Source organism: Callorhinus ursinus, unplaced genomic scaffold (genome assembly GCF_003265705.2).
Source record: "Callorhinus ursinus isolate GAN/ISIS: 27379988/994484 unplaced genomic scaffold, GSC_fseal_2.0 scaffold18, whole genome shotgun sequence".
Taxonomy (NCBI): domain Eukaryota; kingdom Metazoa; phylum Chordata; class Mammalia; order Carnivora; family Otariidae; genus Callorhinus; species Callorhinus ursinus.
The window spans coordinates 5,892,452-5,906,718 of NW_027397080.1; the positions used below are offsets into that span (position 1 = coordinate 5,892,452).

Consider the following 14,267-nt stretch of genomic DNA (forward strand, 5'->3'; position numbering starts at 1 on the left):
ATCTGGTGGGGCGCCTGGGTGGCTCAGTCGGTTGAACGTCCCAAGTCTTGATTTCGGTTTAGGCCATGATCTCAGGGTCATGGGATCAAGCCCCACATTGGACTCTGTGCTGAGCGTGGAGACTGCTTGGGATTCTCTCTCTCCCTCTCCCTCTGCTCCTCTCCCCACTCCCTAAAATAAATAAATAAATCTTAAAAAATAAAAAGAATACCATTTGGAAAAACAGAATGGTCATAACTAGCCATAGTCTTTCATTTAGTATACAATTCAATGTTTTTTAATATATCTACCATATATGTAATATGTTTAGTTTGTACACCCATTGCAACAATCTAGAAACAGTCTTGAAGATACTAATATCCTTGAAATTATTCCTGTGTCAATAAGTAATAATACTAGTTGTTACCCCTACTGAATACTAACTTAGGACCAAGTGTTTACATGTAATGTATCTCTCAATTCCCTCAACAATCCTATGAGGAAGGTGGTATTAGTGACTCTTATTTTATTTTATTTTTAAGATTTTATTTATTTATCAGAGAGAGAGAGAGAGAGCACAAGCCAGGGGGAGTGGCAGGCAGAAGGAGAAGCAGGCTCCCTGCCAAGCAGGGAGCCCAATGTGGGGCTCGATCCCAGGACCCTGAGATCATGACCTGAGCTGAAGGCAGACCCTTAACCAACTGAGCCACCCAGGCATCCCAGTGACCCTATTTTATTTATTTTTATTTTTTTTTAATATTTATTTATTTATTTTGAGAGAGTGAGGATGAGAGAGAGAGAGAGAGGAGGGCCAGAGGCAGAAGCAGGTTCCTCGCTGAGCAGGGAGCCCAATGCGGGACTCGATTCCGGGACTCCAGGATCATGACCTGAGCCAAAGGCAGTCGCTTAACCAACTGAGCCACCCAGGCGCCCCCAGTGACCCTATTTTAGAGAGGAAATACTGAGACAGAGAAGTACTTTGCCCAAAGTACCACAGATAGTCATCGAACTAGTGTCAAAAAACAGACATTCTCTTTCTAGAACCTGCACTCCTAACTACTACAGTGTAAGGTAATGGTACAATGAAAGTAAAAAGCTCCATGTAGGAAGAATCGATTGCAAAATTCTGTAAGGTCTAAAAATGAGTACATAATAGGTTTAATAAATTATGGTTGGTCTACTACCCAGCCATGATAAGGGAAAAAATAGAGCCCGTAGAATCAAAGAGAATATTTAGGAGATTCTGCAGCAGAGTATAGTGGTTATTGGATGAACGAATAAACTAGCAGAACACCTGCTGTGGTCCATGTCTGGCCCCAAAGGATCATCAGTTGCTGCAAACCCGGGGCCAAGTCCCATGTCTCCAATCCCAGATCTTTCCCAGTGCCTGTGGGAAGAAAAGGCTCCTCCTCCCTGGGTGAGCCACAGGCAAATGACTCTGGAATCAGGCTCCATCTGAGCCACAGACCTTGGCCTTGGAGTTGTTCCCCCAGGGACAAAATTTTGATGGTGTCTTCTGTGCAAAAGGTTGAAAATACATCTATCTGCATGTGGACAAAATCTGGAAGATGGTATGCAAAAATAAAAATAGTTGCAGGGCGCCTGGGTGGCTCAGTCGTTAAGCGTCTGCCTTCAGCTCAGGTCATGATCCCAGGGTCCTGGGATCGAGCCCCGCATCGGGCTCCCTGCTCAGCGGGAAGCCTGCTTCTCCCTCTCCCATTCCCCCTGCTTGTGTTCCCTCTCTCGCTGTGTCTCTCTCTGTCAAATAAATAAAATTTAATATATGTGCTGCCGAAGCGAGCACACAAATAAATAAAATTTTTAAAAAAATAGTTGCAATGTTTGCTGGGGGAATTATGAAGTTAATTGCATAAAAATTTTTTTCGATGTTGACTGACTTGTTGGCAACATTTTGTTTTTCAGAAAGGGGATCTTGACCTTCACTTTGATGTTCTTAAGACAAAGGTCAAATCAATTGAGGGTTTAGTGTTGACTGTATCCAATCCACACCCTAGACCTTGGCAAGAATTCTTCTAGAGAATATCTTGGTTAGGACTATTTAATTGTTCTAATTTCTGGGGATGCAGCAAAGCATAAAATGAACAAAGTCCCTGTTCTCTAAGAGTTTACATTCTAGAACTGCATTGCCCAGTACAGTAGCCACTGGCTACATGAGGCTATTTAAATTTAAATTAATTAAAATGCAATACAAATTAAAATTTATTTTCTCTGTTGCACCAGCCACATTTCAACTGCTTACGTCTTTTGGCAACTAGTGGCTACTGTACTAGATAGCTTGGATATAAAAGCATTTCCTTCACTGCAGAAAGTTCTATTGGTCAGCGCTATTTCAGAGAAAGGAGTCTGACAATAAGCAAGTAAACAAAAATGGACAAGAATAGAAATTACTCTGAAGTCAAGATGTCCATCGACAGATGAATGGATAAAGAAGATGTCACACACACACACACACACACACACACACACACACACACACACACACACACACACACTGGAATATTATGCAGCCATCAAAAGGAATGAGATCTTGCCATTTGCAACGACGTGGATGGAACTGGAGGGTGTTATGCTGAGTGAAATGAGTCAATCAGAAAAAGACATGTATCATATGACCTCACTGATATGAGGAATTCTTAATCTCAGGAAACAAACTGAGGGTTGCTGGAGTGGGGGTGGGGTGGGAGGGATGGGGTGGCTGGGTGATAGACATTGGGGAGGGTATGGGCTATGGTGAGCGCTGTGAATTGTGCAAGACTGTTCAATCACAGATCTGTACCTCTGAAACAAATAATGCAATATATGTTAAGAAAAAAAAAGAAGAAGAAGATAGCAGGAGGGGAAGAATGAAGGGGGGAATCGGAGGGGGAGACAAATCATGAGAGATGATGGACTCTGAAAAACAAACTGAGGGTTCTAGAGGGGAGGGGGTGGGGGGATGGGTTAGCCTGGTGATGGGTATTAAGGAGGGCATGTTCTGCGTGGAGCACGGGGTGTTATGCACAAACAATGAATCATGGAACACTACATCAAAAACTAATGATGTAATGTATGGTGATTAACATAACAATAAAAAGTTTAAAGAAAAAAGAAAAAAAGAAATTACTCTGAAAAAAATGAAAGACAATGATGCCATAGAGATGGATGGTCTTTGGGAAAGCATCTCTAAAGAGCTGACATTTGAGTTGAAAAACTAATAAAAGGAAGGAGCCAGTCATGCAAAGATCTGGGGATAGAACATTCTAGGAGGAGGCAGAGGCAAGTGCCCATGCCCTGAAGTGAGAATGAGCTTGGGGTATTTGAGAAACAGAAAGATTATTTTGGCTAGAACTTTGTGAGCAAGAAGGAAAGTGGTCCAAGACCCAAGTTTGAAGAGCTAGGTGGAGGCAGAATCTGTAGGTCATGATGAAAGAGCTTGGATTTACCCTCTGCCCGTCTATGAATTGTGTATTCAGTCACCTGAGATCCTGAAGCAGAGCAGAGTTGCAGAGCCTGGCAAACGTTTTAGAAATGAGCAGCAGGTGGTGTCATAAAAGTTAGGCTTGCCAAGGCAAATAGGAGTTGAGGGACCCGCTAGCAGCATTCACAATCCCATTATTGGATCAGGTGATAGACCCACTTGGGCAAGTTGGTGCTTTCATGGGGTTACAGAGAGATCCTCCTTGCCTTCCTCCTGAAAGGATAGTAGGCCTAAGGTGACACCCACTTAGTTGATTCCACCCTAAGAAAAAACCTTTGATTGTTAAAGGGACAGAGCATGGTTCTGGGGAGCACAGGAGAAGTTGGAAGTGGGGAAGAGTTCCTTCCTCTCATTCTGAAGGATTCAAATACAGAGCTATCTTCTACCCTCATCTGAGACCCATTCATCTAATCATTCGTTCCCTCAACAAATAAGGTTTACTTATACTCCTTGTGCCATAACACAAGCCATTGGGTGTTGGGGATATAGCAGTAAACAAGACAAAGTTCTTGTTCTTACATAGCTTACAAAGCAGGTAACAAATGGATATATAAAACAGCAGGAGGAAAATTAAACAGGAAAGGAGACAGACAGTGAACGCAGCATTTGTTTCACATACGTTGTTTGGGGAAAGCTCTGCATGGGTAATGACTGAATGGAGTTTGGAATGAAGAGAGAGTTTACACCAGGCAAATGCTTGGGGGAAAAGCATTCCAGGCAGAAGGAACAGCAGAGCTCTGGAGGTGGGAATCTGCTTCATGGGCTCATGGAACAGCAGGAGGCCAGTGTACTGGAGCCCAGTAAAGAGGGGGAGAGCAGGGAGAGCTGCAGGGAGAGCTGCAGCCCCAGACATGAGGCTGGAGACTCGGTATAGATAATGACAGACAAGGATGGTAACACTGGAGGTGGTGAGAAGTTGTCAGATACTGAGTGTAATTTGCTGATGGGATTGGATGTGGCTTATTAACCGAAAGAGAGGAGGGAAGGTTGACTCCAAAGTTTTTGGTCTGAACAACTGGGTGAATGTAATGTCATTTACAGAGACAGGAAACCCTGGGAGAGGAGAGTTTTTTATGGGGTGGGGAGGGTTGTGGTAGGTAGTTCATTTTAGACATGTTAAGTTTGCAATGACTGTTGAATCAACAAGTAGAAATGTTGAGGAGAGAGTTGAAAACACGTGTTTGGAGTTTAGGGAAAAAGGCCTGGAAGCATGAATATAGAAGTGTTCAGTATACAGATTGTATTTATTTATTCATTTATTTCTATTATGGAAAAATTTTAAGCATATACAAATGTAGAGAGAATAATATGATGAATATTTGTGTATCCATCACCCAGTTTTTATGTGTGTGTGTGTGTTTTTTTTTATTTGACAGAGAGAGAGAGACAGCAAGAGGGAACACAAGCAGGGGAAGTGGGAGAGGGAGAAGCAGGCTTCCTGCTGACCAAAGAGCCTGACGTGGGACTCCATCCCCAGACCCCAGGATCATGACCTAAGCTGAAGGCAGATGCTTAACCACCTGAGCCACCCAGGCGCCCCCCATCACCTAGTTTTATCAATGATTAATATGTTGTTAGTGTTGTCCCATCCCTCCTCATTCCTCCCTGGGCTGGAGTATTTTATTTTATTATTTTATTTTATTTATTTTATTTTATTTAAGTAATCTCTAATCCCAGCGTTGGGCTCTAACTTACGACCCTGAGATCAAGAGTCACACACTCTCCTAACTGAGCCAGCCAGGTGACCCCAAGGCTGGAGTAATTTTTTTTTAAGATTTTATTTATTTATTTGACAGAGAGAGACACAGCGAGAGAGGGAACACAAGAAGGGGAGTGGGAGAGGGACAGCAGTCTTCCTGCCGAGCAGGGAGCCAGGATCCCAGGACCCTGGGATCATGACCTGAGTGGAAGGCAGACGCCTAACCGACTGAGCCACCCAGGCGCCCCAAGGCTGGAGTATTTTAAAGCAAATTCTGGATATTACCCAGGGAATATGTATAAATAGAGAAGAGTTATGAGGACTAATTCACGATATGCTGCCTTTAGAAGTTAGGAGGAACAAGCTAAGGGGACTGAAAAGGAGGATCAGGCGAGGTGCAGGAAAGGTGTGGGGGGCATGTGGTCTTGGAAGCCAGGTGAAAAATGGGTTTCAAGAAGGAGGGTGTGACCAATTGTGCCAAATGCTATTGAGAAGCTGAGAGACATGGGGACTGAAAGGTAACCCTGGGATTCAGCAAAGTGGCGATTATTAGTGACCTTGATGAGAGCAGTTTAGTGGAGTTATAAGCATATGAGCTTGATTAAAATGTGTTCAAGAGAAATTGAGAGGAGAGGCAACAGAGTCTTAAAGTACATACAACTTTACAAGGGATCTTTTTTTCTAAAACAGGGGATCTGGGAAACAGGGCAATAACCAGAAGAAGGTGCAAAGTTCAAAGGAGGTACATTTTTATGATAGGAGAAATTACAGCGTATTTATACCCTCCTGGAAACAGTCAAGTAGGGAGGGGCATTCTGATGATGTACAAGTGAAAGGGAACAAATTATTGAGCTAAGTCATGGAGTAAGTAAGAGAAGTGGGATCTAGGGTTTTAGATCACTCATTTCAGTAGCTTTGGAAATTCTAAAGCTCCCAGGCCTTGCCTCTTGTGGTTGGATCCTAGATGGAGGCATTCCCTCTTCCTTATCAACACTGGTTCCAGAGAATGAAGATCTTTGCCTGGAAAATGGCTGGGGCTTGTTGTTGAGATAGACGGGCTCCTCTCCCACTAAGTGGAGTCATTTGGATATGTCTCATCCATTGTGGAGTCTACATCTACCCAGTGACTCCCCATGCAAGTAGTTCCTGTGCCCAACCCCAGCTATACAAGAGATGAGCGTCCCCCAAGAACTGGCAACACAGTACACCATATATTAAGAATAGAAAACATTTTTTTGTCTCCCTTCATAGCATTCATTTTGACCAAGGAAGCTGACTCTGACTCGTGAGTGGAGCGTATCAGTACATACTTAGCCACATCCATAGGTCCAGGGGTGGGTATGTGATCTAATACGATCCAATTTATGCTTTTTAGGAATGCTAGACCAAAGACCCCTGTTTTCTATAAGACATGAAAGAGAACGTGTGTAACCGTGAAAGTATAGACATCAGTGTTGGAACAACAAAGAAGTCAGGGTTTTTGTTGTTGTCCTTTGTTTTTAAAAAAGTATTCTTTTTAAAGGTACTCTCTATATCCAACATGGGGCTTGAACTCATGACCCTGGTCACATGCTCTACTGATCGAGCCAGCCAGGCACCCTGAAAAGAAGTTCGTTTTAATGAAGCCAACATTTTAGAAGGCAGAGACTAAGGGATGAAATGAAGTTAGATCTTCACTGAGCTGTTGGGAAAAGTTTTGCCTGAAGTCCTAATATCAAGTTTCAGCATAGCTCTAAAAATTTTTCAGGTATGTGGAATAATAGATTTCCTTTATTGCTCAAGCCAGTTCAAGTTGGATTTTCCAACCAAAATGCTTTTGGTTGATTTTGCAACCAAAAGCATCCTAACTGAAGCACAAAGACAGGTGCAGTCCTCTACTGGGTTATTCATTTATTAAACATGTTCATACACCAATTTTGTATCAAGCACATGCCATGCACTAAGGATACAGTAGTAACAAAGAAAATTGTGTCCTCACAGTCTAAAAGCCCCCACCCTCCCAGTCACCTTTTCCTTTAAGGGTTATTGGCCCTTTGTTCTTTGTGTGAGCTCTAGTGATTTCGGCTCTTGTCTTTTCTCAGAGCGGCCACCTCCTGCCTTCACAGTATGGGACTTTCTCCAGCCAATTTTGTCTGAAAGTAGGCTTATCTTCCCAGCTTTCCTTGTCTTGGTCATTGTGTCAGAAGGGGATCAGTCAGGGAAACTGAAACTACTCTAGATATTTTAAGCAGGAAGGAATTTATTTCAGGAAAATAGCTGTTTTACCAAACCATTAGAAGAACTGGAGGCTTGAAAGTCAGAGAAAGTCATCCTTTGCTCCCAGACTTGCCACTAGAAGTTTTCGGTGGGCCATTTGTGGGAAATTACCTGGAAGCCACTGCAAAACCTCTTATTTTCTTGCTGCTGCCTGAGGAAGGATAATGCATGGTTTCTGCTGCTTGTTTTCTACCCATATCTCGCCTGAATGCCTTTCATTGGCTGGCACTAACATGAACTCCACTGCGAAGGGATTTTGGAAAATGCAGATCCCAAATTTCCAGTCCTTGTGATGTGGAATAGCACAGAGGAGGGTGAATTTCCAATAGACAATATGGCAAAGGAAGACAATCCACCAGAGGAAGAACCCAACTGCTTCTTTTTAAAGGTTTGTCTGCTAATCACAGCATAGATGCTTTCTGAAGACAGTGAGGATTTACCTAGAGCAGGCTCCTGGACAGAATATTTAGCCTGACAAAAAACAGATCAGTTCTGCATAAAAGGTAGTGTGGGTGGGGGAACGATGGCTTTATTCGGGGATGATTCATGCAGTGTGCTCCACCCTCATGATGGAGTCAGTCATGTCACTGGACAGCCTGCCTACTCCCCAGGCAACCTATGAAGAAGCCTGCCTAATGATATGATGCATACCTCCTGTTCACATAGAATTCAAGGTTAAGGGATAGGTCTATTGAAAAAACACACAGGCAGAGGAAACTTGGGCTAGCTCTCTCTATAGGGATATGAGTAGGCACTGAGACATCCTAAAAGGGGGGGGGGAGCAAGCAAGCAAACAAACAAAACAAGTTCTCTGTAAAGGAGTGAGACTTGTCATCGTTAGTAATGAATGTCTTCAAAGTTGCGAGGGAAAAACTATTTGAACCCAGAGTTGTCGAGAACGAGAGCCAGACAGTAGTTAAAGGCAGCAAAGATGGATTTTATTCAGTACTATTGCAATAGAGCAAAGAGGCTTCAGTACGACAAGTTCAACTCCAAATGCAGCAAAGACAGCTGGCGATTTATAGGCAACGAGCAGAGCAAGGGGATCTCAGGGGATTCTTTATTCTTTTTATTTTCTTAAGATTTTATTTTTAAGTAATCTCTATTACCCGACAGGGGGCTCAAACTACCCTGAGATCAAGAGTTGCCAAGTTCTACTGACTGAGCCGGCCAGGTGCCCCAGGGTAGGGGGATTCTTGATAAACTTGTCTAACAGGATTCTTTAGACATCAAGGGTGTGGAATGAGGAACTTGATCGAATATCAATGGTGATCAGATATCAATGGAATTAAAAAAAAAAAAGATAGCAGTGGAATTCTTGCCAAACTGACTTAACAGGATTCTCGCTAAAACTGGACTGTGCAGGCTGAGGACAGATCCCAAGAACGGCAAAAGAGTCTGAAGTCTGGTCAAGGAGATAAACTTTATCAGAATTCTATACCTAGCCAAACTGTCAATTGAACGTGAGAGAAAATAAGAAATGTGTAGGAACTCAAAATGCTTAATATCAAATGCTGTGAAAAAAAATTTACTCACAGATGATGCGGAGAACAAAGGCAAAAGAAATGTAGAAAAAAATTAAATTTCCTTACAACTTGTAGCCCTTTGACAAGTCCTTGAGACAGGCAGAGTGACCTTCCTCAAGGGGCTCAACTGCCTCAATGTTAATACTTTGCCAGAGGCAAAAGGCAACCTTAGCTTGGACATTAGCCTGACCTCCAGGATCCTGTAAAAATCCCCTTGGAAACTTCCTTTATCTCTACCCCCCAAGATATATGTTAGCAATCATCCTCCATGCATATGGCCCCCCGATATACCCTGAAGGGTCTCATGACTAAAGTTTTACTAGACAGTCATAAATGACCTTTTCCTAACAACAGCTAGCTAGCTGGAAACCTTGTTTCCAAATTCCTTAAGAGATTTACACTATCCCTAATGTGCTCCCAACTTAAAGTACATAATCAGTCACTCCTCACAATCCCAGTGCAGCCCTCTTTTGCCCACAGGTCCTGTCCCCATGCTTCATTAAACCACCTTTTTTGCACTGAGATGTCTCAAGAATTTTTTCTTGACCATTTGCTCCCGAACCTGCCAACATTTCACATCAATAGATAATACTCCAGCAAAATGTAAATGGAATCTAACAAAGAAGACCACCGGGAATTTAAGTAATAGAAGTATAAGACCAAAGTTAAAAAAGTTTGGGGGAGAAAAAAAACTTGGGAAAAAAGAAAAGACCCATAAGATCCTGATACATGGAAGGCTCCCTTCTGAGTTGCAAAATTTTAATGACCTAGGAATATATTTTCATCACTAAGGTCTAATCATACTACTTGATTCTACAGTTAATATTTATAAAATTATAATATGGTAAGTGTTGCGTTTTAGTTTTTAATTTTTAGTTAATCTATATACAAATTAATTTAGTATGTAATTTAGTCACAAAAATGATATAAATGTTGGGGCACCTGGATGACTCAGTCAGTTAAGCATCTGCCTTTGGCTCAGGTCATGATCTCAGGCTCCCTTCTCAGCAGGGAGCCTGCTTCTCCCTCTCTAGCTCCCCCTGCTTGTGTGCATGCTATAAAGGTTATAACTATTTACAATAATTAACAAAAATTTAGAGGTGGAGAGGAGAAATAGAAAGAAGTTGAAATTTGTTAATTTATCTTTTACTGTGGAGAGATACAGTTTAAAATCAACAAATCAACAAATCTATTGAAGAAATCATGATAGATACCAAGAAAATGAAACCGTAGAAATGCTAACAGAATTGCCTCTAGGGAGTGAGACCTAATAAGAAATGGGGAGGAAGAGAAACCTTATTTTCTTTTTCATGTCCTTCTTAGAATTTAAACACTGTGTGTGTGTGTGTGTGTGTGTGTGTGTGTGTGTGTCTATATATGACAAAAAATATCAAAAGCTTTAAAAGTTGTCTCAATGTTACAAAAAAAAGGGATGATATTCTTTTTTTTGGAAAATTGAAAAGATCTTTTTATTTATTTTTAATTTTTTTAAAGATTTATTTATTTATTTTAGAGAAGAGAGTGTGTTTGTGCAAGCAGGGGGAGGGTGGAGGGAGAGAAATTCAAGCAGACTGCCCTTTGAGCAGTGAGCCCAACGTGGGGCTTGTTCTCATGACCCTGAGATCATGACCTGAACTGAAACCAAGAGTCGGAGGCTCAACCAACTGAGCCACCCAGGCACCCTGGTATCTTTTTATTTTTAATTAAAATAAGATTATAAAATTTAAACAGTTTATGGGGAGTAAAAGGGATGATATTCTTCTCCATTGGGCAAAAAGACAGCATTTTTCTCAAAAGTTTTTTAATGTAGATGGCATGTCTAATATAACTTTTTCACTTTTATTAGTCATTTTTGTAGCTCCCAATAGTTAACAAAGAAAACTTTTTTTTTTTAAAGATTTTACATTTAAGTAATCCCTGCACCCATCATGGGGCTCAAACTCACAACCCCAAGATCAAGAGTTGCATGCTCAGGTGCCTGGGTGGCTCAGTTGGTTAAGCAATTGCCTTCCACTCAGGTCATGATCCTGGGGTCCTGGGATCGAGTCCCATGTCAGGCTCCCTGCTCGGTGGGGAGTTTGCTTCTCCCTCTGACCCTCCCCCCTCTTATGCTCTCTCTCTATCTCATTCTCTCTCTCAAATAAATAAATAAAATCTTTAAAAAAAAAAAAAAGAGTTGCATGCTCTAGTGACTAAGCCAGCCAAATGCCCACAAACCAAGAAATTTTGGTATTACTTTTATCCATTGCTGCCACTAGATAATGGTATCATGATCTTTTTTTATGGCTCAGATAACGGAAATATTCTTTCTCAGTCTGAAAGTATTCACGGTAAGTGGTCACTTGGTGAAATCTCTGTTCATTTTATTGAAAAGCCAGTAGACATCTAACTCTGGATTATTAATAAGCATGATATGTTTTTAATCACAAGAAATTTAATTAAAAAATTTCATTTATGTAAAGCAGTTTCATTTCCTGTGTGCAAAAAAAAAAGTCCATAACAATAACAAAACACAGCTGAAGTCTATGAGCATTCAGGTACTACTCCATGTTCTCACTGTTCCTTGTCTATTAGGGGAATAGATATGTAACTTACTAACTTTCAATACTCTTTGAAGTCACACTGAAATTCAGGTTCTGCAAGTTCTTACTTACTGTTACAGTATTAATAAGCTTCAGAGGCTGTTTATTAAAATAACAACTTGGCATTGACCTAAATTGAAAGAATTTTACTTGTCTCTCACTAAATGGTTCCTCTTAAAACCAAATCCAGAGGAAGTAAGTACTCTGTTGGTATTTTCTACATGGATACTTTGAAGTATTTGATTAAAAAATGCTTGGGTTGGCGGTGATTGTTTTAATCTCTTTGTGGTTTTCATTTGCCTTTATTGTGATTATTTCAAGCCTTCTTTCCACATCAATAATTCCATTTCCAGCCATGTCTACTCTACTCCTTGCGGTTTTGATGTATTTATTAGCTCTAAAATGATATTACTTTGGTCTTTGCTTTATAGGAAGTGTAATTTCGTATTCATCTCTTTCAGTTGTTTACCTCATTTTTGAGTTCTTAGTCTGCTGAGCTCATTTTTTTAGGTTATTCTAGAGCTCAAAGCACTTGGGGGGAATGTTTTCTGTTTCTCTACTTGCCTCCTGAATTCCTTCCCACTTTATCTGAAACAGACTTGGTTTTCCTAATGAACTGCAGCTTGAAGGTTGCTATTTTATGCTGTATGCACTTTTTCTATGATTTATAAGCTTGTCTGAAAGAGAGGAGGGCAGAACTCAAGGGAAGTGGTATGCAGCCTTAGTTAGAATACATACATTCCCCCACGTCTTCTGAAGTTTTAGGAGTCTATTTCAGGATTCACTCTTCTAGGGGTTGTTGTCTTCCATTCTGATACAAAAGAGCCTCAATCCTTGAAACCTCCCCCAATTTAGTATGCTTTCCTGGAGTCTTTACGGGCACCTAAAACACCTAACCTATTCTTCACTTCTCACTTCACCTTCTCCCCAATTGTCATTTTTACTTTTCCAGAGAGAAGAGGTTGAAGATAAAGAAACTACTTAATTCTCCTTTCTCTTGAATATATGTGCATATGTATGTGTTAATTCCCAGGATTTTGTGAACCCAACAACATGAATTTTGATGGAATGGAGGCAGGATTGGAAGCCTTGACTTACTCCAGACCAGAATCTTCTATTTCTTTCCTTGACTGCCACTTGTTGACATTTAAGATACTGAGTTGTGACCCTTTGTTTGCTGTGGACGAAATTTTAACTTTCTTAGGTATTGGAAGAAGCAGGGTCTATAAGGAAGCTTTATTTCATTATCTTAAACAAAAAGTACAGTAATTTTTTTTAAAGATTTTATTTATTTATTTATTTATTTGAGAGAGCAAGAATGAGAGAGAGAGAGAGAGAGAGCACATGAGGGGGGGAGGGTCAGAGGGAGAAGCAGACTCCCTGCTGAGCAGGAGCCTGATGCGGGACTTGATCCTGGGACTCCAGGATCATGACCTGAGCAAAGGCAGTCACTCAACCAACTGAGCCACCCAGGCGCCCAAAAAGTACAATAATTTTTAATGTATATATACATTATACATTTGTTCATTATACATTTGATATATGCATATCTTAAATTTTTCTGATTATAAAAAGTTATGTATCTATACATATGTCAAATCATTATGTTGTACACCTTAAGCTAATACAATGTTGTATGTCAATTATATCAATAAAACTGGGGGAAAAAAGCTTGGGGAAAAATAAAATAAATGTTATATATCTTTTGTTGTAAAAATTCAAACCATACGAAAGTATAAAAAGTAAAAAGTGGTGGGGCGCCTGGACAGCTCAGTCAGTTAAGCGGCTGCTGACTCTTGGTTTCAGCTCAGGTCATGATCTCAGTCGTGACATGGAGCTCCGAGTCAGGCTCCATGATCAGTATACTCAGTCCGGAGTCCGCTTCTCTCCTCCTCCCTCTGCCCCTTCCCCCGCTTGCGTGCGTGTGTGCTCTCTTCCTCTCTCGCAAATAAATAAATAAATAATCCTAAAAAAAAAAAGTAAAAGCAGTACGAATACTAAAATTGGAACAAAACGGAGGAGATGACATGGCCCCTACACAAGGATGACTCGCAGATTGGTGAAGGGTTCCAAAAAAAAAAAAAAAAAAAAAGTGGGACACCTGGGTGGCTCAGTTGGTTAAGTGTCTGCCTTCGGCTCAGGTCATGATCTCAGGGTCCTGGGATCGAGTTCCGTATCAAGCTCCTTGCTCAGTGGGGAGCCTGCTTCTTCCTCTGTCTGTCACTCCCCTTGCTTGTGATATCTCTCTCTCTCTCTGACAAATAAATAAAATCTTTAAAAAAGAAAAAGTGAATAGTGAGAATTCTGTGGGGTTTTTTTGTCAGTGCTTTAGCCATTCAAGGAAAATTAGAAATTCAGTGAAAATCTAGAAATACGGGAATACATGATGTTTTAAGAACAGCTTTATTCTGGTAGGTTTTACATACAATGAAATTCACCCATTTCATGCGTATGATCCAATGATTTTTAGTAAATATAGAGTGGTACAACCATCACCACAACATATATACTTTTTGCAAAAATAAATAGCAACTTTCTTTGTTCCTATTTAACCTATTCTCCCAATTCTAAAAAAGGGCGCTGGGCTGGCTCAGTCAGTGGAGCATGCAACGCCTGATCTCAGGGTCATGAGTTCAAGCCCCATATTGGTTGTAGAAATTACAAAAACAAAAACAAAAACTTTAAAGTGTACTTACCGATGCCCACAGCATGCTAAACATGGTTAGGAGGCTACTTTTGAAAGCTTT

General features: G+C 40.9%; 1 pseudogene; it reads left to right on the forward strand.

Annotated features, from left to right (window-relative positions):
* Positions 1-13,499: 13,499 nt before the first annotated feature.
* Positions 13,500-13,599, forward strand: LOC112812427 (U6 spliceosomal RNA; annotated as a pseudogene).
* The last annotated feature ends 668 nt before the right edge of the window (positions 13,600-14,267 follow it).